The 6,474-nt window shown below is 44.5% G+C and overlaps 1 pseudogene; it reads left to right on the top strand.

The window, feature by feature from the left end:
* On the top strand, window positions 1-6,148 carry LOC148900179 (zinc finger protein 445-like; annotated as a pseudogene).
* The last annotated feature ends 326 nt before the right edge of the window (window positions 6,149-6,474 follow it).

Below are 6,474 nucleotides of genomic sequence, written 5' to 3'. Positions count from 1 at the left end.
ATGGATGAAGAGCAGGCACAGTCCTACGAAGCCATTAAAGCAGCAGTCTTAATAAAATACAACGTTACTGAAGAAACTTATCGACAGAGATTTATAATACGACTTCAAATGAGACTGTCACAGAAAGTTATAATCGACTGAAAGGACTATACAGGAGGTGGATGCGCCCTGATCACCGCAGCAATGATCAGATTGGGGAAGTCGTCATTCTGGAGCAGAATTGAGAGTTCTTCAACCTTTGGTCCACATTCGGGAAAAGGAGCACAAGCCTAAGACTAGAGAAGAAGCAGCGGAGTTGGCTGAGCGATACGTAGCAGACCGGGAGTCATACAATAAAAGGGGACCATCTGCGAAGCTGAAATATGAGAGTCCTCAAACCATTCAAGAGGGAGACTTGGGTAAAGCTGACAATGGGGCTCGGAGACAGTCTGGAAAGTTTCAACCAAAAGGTAACTTTATTTGTTTCAATTGTCAACAACCTGGCAACAAGCCTTAAATGTGTCGTGTATGAAAATCCAGAGCTGTAGAATATGACTTTTGAGATTGACGGCCAATCTTTCATACTTAAGGTTGGCGTATTAAAGAATGTATTTTATGATGGTGTGTTGGGGGATGATTTGCCTGTATTGGACCATCGATGAGAAGGTTTCTTCAGCCGTCATCTGTACTTTTTTGAAGGTGTCGGACATTTCGCTTCTTATCCAAGATGCTTCTAAAGACCACTCCTGTACGGCTGAGAGCGTACACAGATGTATTGGACCATGTTGTCCATAAAATTGCGAAGTATTGCACATGTATGGCCGTCACTAGGTCTCAAATGAAAGGGTTGGAACCATTACCTAATCTCGATGATACATGCAAGGTAAAGAAAAGTAGTCGGCACCGCAGGCAAGAAAAGAACTGGAGATGTGTTCCTTCTAGTATTCCAATGCAGACTGGTATGGAGGGCACAAGCATTAAACCGGAGTGGCAGATTCCAGAGAACTTTAAGGATCATCAAAAAAATGATCCAACTTTGAAATCACAGTTTGAGAAAGTTTATGAGGTTGATGGGGTGCCAGTGAATAACACAAAGTGTTTAGGAAATATCACCGGAGACCCGTATATGTTAAGAAACAATTTATTGTATCTCTCTGACACTGCAACACCTAGATTAGTCATCCCTACCATTTACAGGCAGCTCATCTTACATTTAGGACACAGTATTCTATGGGCGGACATTTAGGACAGGCAAAGACGTATGACAGAGTCAGTCAGCGATTCTATTGGCCATGGCTCTATAAAGATGTACAAGAATATTGCAGGCTATGTGGCACTGGTCAGATGGTTGCAACAACAAAAAAATCTGATAGAGGCTATTTACAGCCATTATCTATCATGAGTGTCCCATATGACAAGATAGTCATGGACATTATTGGTACATTGCCAAAGAGTAGGTCAGAATGCAAGTATGCTCTTGTAATTTGTGACTATGCAACCAGGTACCCAGATGTTTATCCATTAAGTTCTATGCAGTTTAAACATGTAGTCCGATGTTTGGTTGAGTTATTCTCAAGAACAGGCATACCTAAAGAGATTTTAACAGACTAAGGGACAAACTTCATGTCTCACCCAATGAAAGGCCTATACAGCCAGCTTGGAGTTAAAGGAATAAGAACTACTCCATACCATCTTGAAACCGATGGTCTTGTTGAAAGATTGAATAGGACATTAAAACAAATGTTGAGGAAGTTCATTCATGACACTGGTAAAGACTGGGACAAATGGCTGCCTTTTTTATTATTTGCTTATCGAGAAGTGCAACCTGGACAGAAGGTGTTAATATTGTTACCTACGGGACCAAGTAAGCTCCTGGCAAAGTGGCAGGGCCCATACATTGTGACTAGGAGAATAAGACCGGTCACATATGAGATTCTCTGCCCTGACAAACAAAAGAAAAAGCAGATTCTACATGTGAATCTCCTGAAGTTGTATGCAGAGAAACAATCGGAACCATTGAGCTCCCAGAGCCGATTCATCAGAGAAATCTCAGTTACTGAGAGGGAGAAGATGGATGAGGCTGTGATGACACCCAAGAGGGAAGGGGGTAATTCTAAACAGACCTTGTTGCACCTGAGCCCAAAGCAAAGGTGTGCCCGGAGGAAAAGAGAGAGACGGAACGCCAAGAGTATAGAACTAAGAGTAGGAACTTTGAATGTGGGAACAATGACAGGTAAAGGTAGAGAGCTGGTTGACATGATTCAGAGAAGGAAGGTAGACATACTGTGTGTCCAGGAGACCAGGTGGAAAGGGAGCAAGGCTAGAAGCTTAGGGTCAGGGTTTAAGTTGTTCTATCATGGTGAAGACAGAAAGAGAAATGGAGTTGGGGTTATCTTAAAAGAGGAGTTTGTTAGGAATGTCTTAGAAGTAAAAAGAGTATCAGATAGAATGATGAGTCTGAAGCTAGAAATTGGAGGCGTGATGTTCAATGTTGTTTGTGGGTATGCCCCACAAGTAGGATGTGAGCTGGCGGAGAAGGAGAAATTTTGGCTGGACTTTGATGAAGTCATACAGAACATCCCGAGAAGTGAAAGGGTTGTAATTGGTGGAGACTTCAATGGACATGTTGGCGCAGGAAACAAAGATGATGAGGAGGTGATGGGTAGGTTTGGACTCCAGATGAGGAACGCTGAAGGACAGATGGTGGTGGACTTTGCTATGAGAATGGAAATGGCTATTGTGAATACTTTCTTTCAGAAGAGACAGGAACATAGGGTGACCTACAAGAGTGGAGGTAGAAGTACACAGGTAGACTACATTTTGTGTCAACGGCGCCATCTAAAGGAAATCAGTGACTGCAAAGTAGTGGTTGCTGAGAGTGTAGCCAGACAGCATAGGTTGGTGGTGTGGAGGATGACGCTGGCAGTGAGGAAGATGAAGAAACCAAAGGCTGAAGTGAGGACAAAATGGTGGAAGTTGAAAAAGGAAGAGTGTTGCATGACATTTAGGAAGGAGGTAAGACAAGCACTGGGTGGGCAAGAGGTCCTTCCAGATGACTGGCAAACTACAGCAAACATAATCAGAGACACAGGTCGGAAGGTACTTGGTGTATCGGGTGGAAGAAAGGTAGATAAGGAGACTTGGTGGTGGAATGGGGAGGTGCAGGAGTGTATACAGAGAAAGAGGTTAGCAAAGAAGAAGTGGGACACTGAGAGGACGGACGAGAGTAGACAGCACTACAAGGAGATGTAGCGTACGGTTAAAGTAAAGGTGGCAAAGGCCAAACAAGAGGCCTATGATGACTTGTATGCTCGGCTGGACAGCAAGGAAGGTGAGACTGATCTTTACAGGCTGGCGACACAGAGAGACAAAGATGGTAAGGACCTGCAGCAGGTTCGGGTCATTAAGGATAGAGATGACAATGTATTAACAGGTGCCAGTAGTGTGATGGCAAGGTGGAAAGAGTACTTTGAAGAATTGATGAATGAGGAAACTAAGAAGGAACAAAGAGTAGAATACGTGAATGTTGTGGACCAAGACGTAGCAAGCATGAGCAAGGATGAAGTGAGGAGGGCGCTGAAGAGGATGAAGGGGGGAAAGGCCCTCGGGCCTGATGATTTACCAATCGAGGTATGGAAGTTTCTTGGAGAGGTGGCGGTGGTGTTCCTGACTGGGTTGTTCAACAAGATCTTAGATGGAGAACAGATGCCTGAAGAATGGAGACGAAGTGTACTCGTGCCCATTTTTAAGAACAAATGAGATGTGCAGAGTTGTACTAATTACAGAGGAATAAAGTTGATGAGCCATCCAATGAAACTCTGGGAAAGAGTAGTTGAAGCTAGACTAAGAGCAGAAGTGAACATTTGTGAGCAGCAGTATGGCTTCATGCCAAAAAAGAGTACGACAGATGCAATGTTTGCTTTAAGAATGCTGACAGAGAAGTACAGAGAAGGTCAGAAGGAATTGCATTGTGTCTTTGTAGATCTGGAGAAAGCGTACAACAGGGTGCCCAGAGAAGAGCTGTGGCATTGCATGAGGAAGTCTGGAGTGACGGAAAAGTATGTCAGAGCAGTACAATACATGTATCATGACTGTAAGACAGTTGTGAGGTGTGCTGTCGGTATGACTGAGGAATTCAAGGTGGAAGTGGGACTCCACCAGGGGTCAGCTCTGAGCCCCTTCTTGTTTGCTATGGTGATGGACAGGCTGACAGACGATGTTAGACAAGAATCTCCTTGGACCATGATGTTTGCAGATGACATTGTGATCTGTAGCGAGAACGGGGAACAGGTGGCGGAAAAACTAGAGATGTGGAGATATGCCCTGGAAAGGAGAGGAATGGAGATCAGTCGCAGCAAGACGGAATATATGTGTGTGAATGAGAGGGATCCAAGTGCAAGAGTGATGCTACAGGGAGAAGAGATAAAGAAGGTGGAGGATTTTAAGTACTTGGGGTCAACTGTCCAGAGCAATGGAGAGTGTGGAAAAGAGGTGAAGAAGCGTGTCCAGGCAGGCTGGAGCGGCTGGACAAAAATGTCAGGTGTGATGTGTGATAGAAGGGTTTCAGCTAGGATGAAAGGAAAAGTGTATAAAACGGTGGTGAGACCAGCCATGATGTTTGGACTGGAGACAGTGCCACTGAAGAAAAGACAGGAAGCAGAGCTGGAGGTAGCAGAGCTGAAGATGTTGAGGTTTTCTTTGCGAGTGACCAGGTTGGATAGGATCAGGAATGAGTACATTAGAGGGACAACTCATATTAGAGGCTTTGGAGAGAAAGTCAGAGAGGCCAGACTGAGATGGTTTGGACATGTCCAGAGGAGAGATAGTGACTATATCGGGAGAAGGATGCTGAGTCTTGAACTGCCAGGCAGGAGACCGAGAGGAAGACCGAAGAGGAGGTCAATGGATGTGGTCAAAGAGGACATGAAGGTAGCTGGTGTGAGAGAAGAGGATGCACAAAACCGGGATAGATGGAGGATATTGATTCGCTGTGGCGACCCCTGAGGGGAAAAGCCGAAAGGAAAAGAAGAAGAGGTAAGGAAATTATTTCCTTGCCTATTCAAAGATAAACCCGGACAAACTGATCTAATCACCCACAAGATTGTGCTCAAAGACGTACGTTTGAGGCCATATCGGATTCCAGAGCGGCAGGTTGAACCACTGAAGCAGGGGTTACGAGCAATGCTTGATATGGGGATCATCTAACCGTCTAAAAGTGAGTGGTCTAACCCAATAGTGTTAGTACCTAAAAATGATCCCACTCAGCTACAATTCTTCTCAGACATGAGAAAGGTCAATAGTGTCTCATGTTTTTACTCCTACCTTATGCCTCGTATTGATGAGCTGCTGGAAAGATTGGGACGAGCAAAATTTATTACAACGCTCAATCTGTGTAAAGGATACTGGCAGGTCCCTCTCGACCCCACCTGCAAAGAATACACAGCTTTTCAGATTCCGGGGTTAGGGCTCTTCCACTACACAGTATTACCATTTGGTCTGCATGGAGCACCAGCGACCTTTCATAGATTAATGGATATTATCCTTAAGGACTGTTTCAGTTTTTCAGCTGCCTATCTTGATGACGTCGTGATCTACAGTGAAGGTTGGAAGGACCATCTCCTGCACATTAAGACTGTCCTTGGGAAAATACAAGCGGCTGGAGTCACCATTAATGAGAAAAATACTCCTGGGCACAAGAAGAAGTGAGTTACCTGGGACATTTGATTGGGAAAGGAAAGATTTAGCCTCAGGTGGAGAAAGTGAAGGCAGTGGAGAAGATAACAGCTCCCCAGACCAAGAAGCAATTGAGATCATTTCTTAGGCTTATTGGTTGGTATAGGAGATTTATTCTACACTTTGCTACATTAGCTGTTCCTTTAACTGACCTTAAAAGCAAGAACATCAAATCTCCTCTACCATGGACAGCAGCGTGTGAACAAGCTTTTAGGACCTTGAAGTTTTCCATCTGTCACGCTCCTGTCTTGCAGAGTGTAGATTTTTCCAAGGAGTTTCTTGTACAAGTGGATGCTTCGGATGTTGTGGTATTGGTGCAGTTCTGGTACAGGGCAGTGCTGGAGAAGAGAGACCCATCCTGTTCCTGAGGAGGAAACTTTTTGAGAGGGAGAAGAAATACTCCACCATTGAGAAGGAAGGCATAACCATCAAGTAGGCAATTGACTACCTCCTTGGATGGGAATTCAGACTGACCATCGAGCCCTGAAGTGCATGCACTCCATACAACACTAGAATGCCAGAATACCGCGGTGGTGTCTTGCCTTTCAGCCATACCAGTTCACCATTGAGCATTGCCAGGGTAAGAAAAATGTTATTGCTGATTATTTGTCAAGAATGAACTTTGAGGAGAGGGTGTGAATGATGTCATGATGGCAAAAGAAATGTAAAATAATTTCGTGTTGTCTGGATTTTGGATGGGAGAAAGGTGCGCATTTCTCTCCATCCAAAACAGTAAAGTCAGGCAACCGCTAATTGTCTCTG

Source organism: Hippocampus bargibanti, linkage group LG03, assembly GCF_051943395.1.
Source record: "Hippocampus bargibanti isolate YZ-2025 linkage group LG03, ASM5194339v1, whole genome shotgun sequence".
Lineage (NCBI taxonomy): Eukaryota > Metazoa > Chordata > Actinopteri > Syngnathiformes > Syngnathidae > Hippocampus > Hippocampus bargibanti.
The sequence above is the reverse complement of the archived record's forward strand: the minus strand, read 5'-3'. Positions and strand labels throughout refer to the sequence as shown.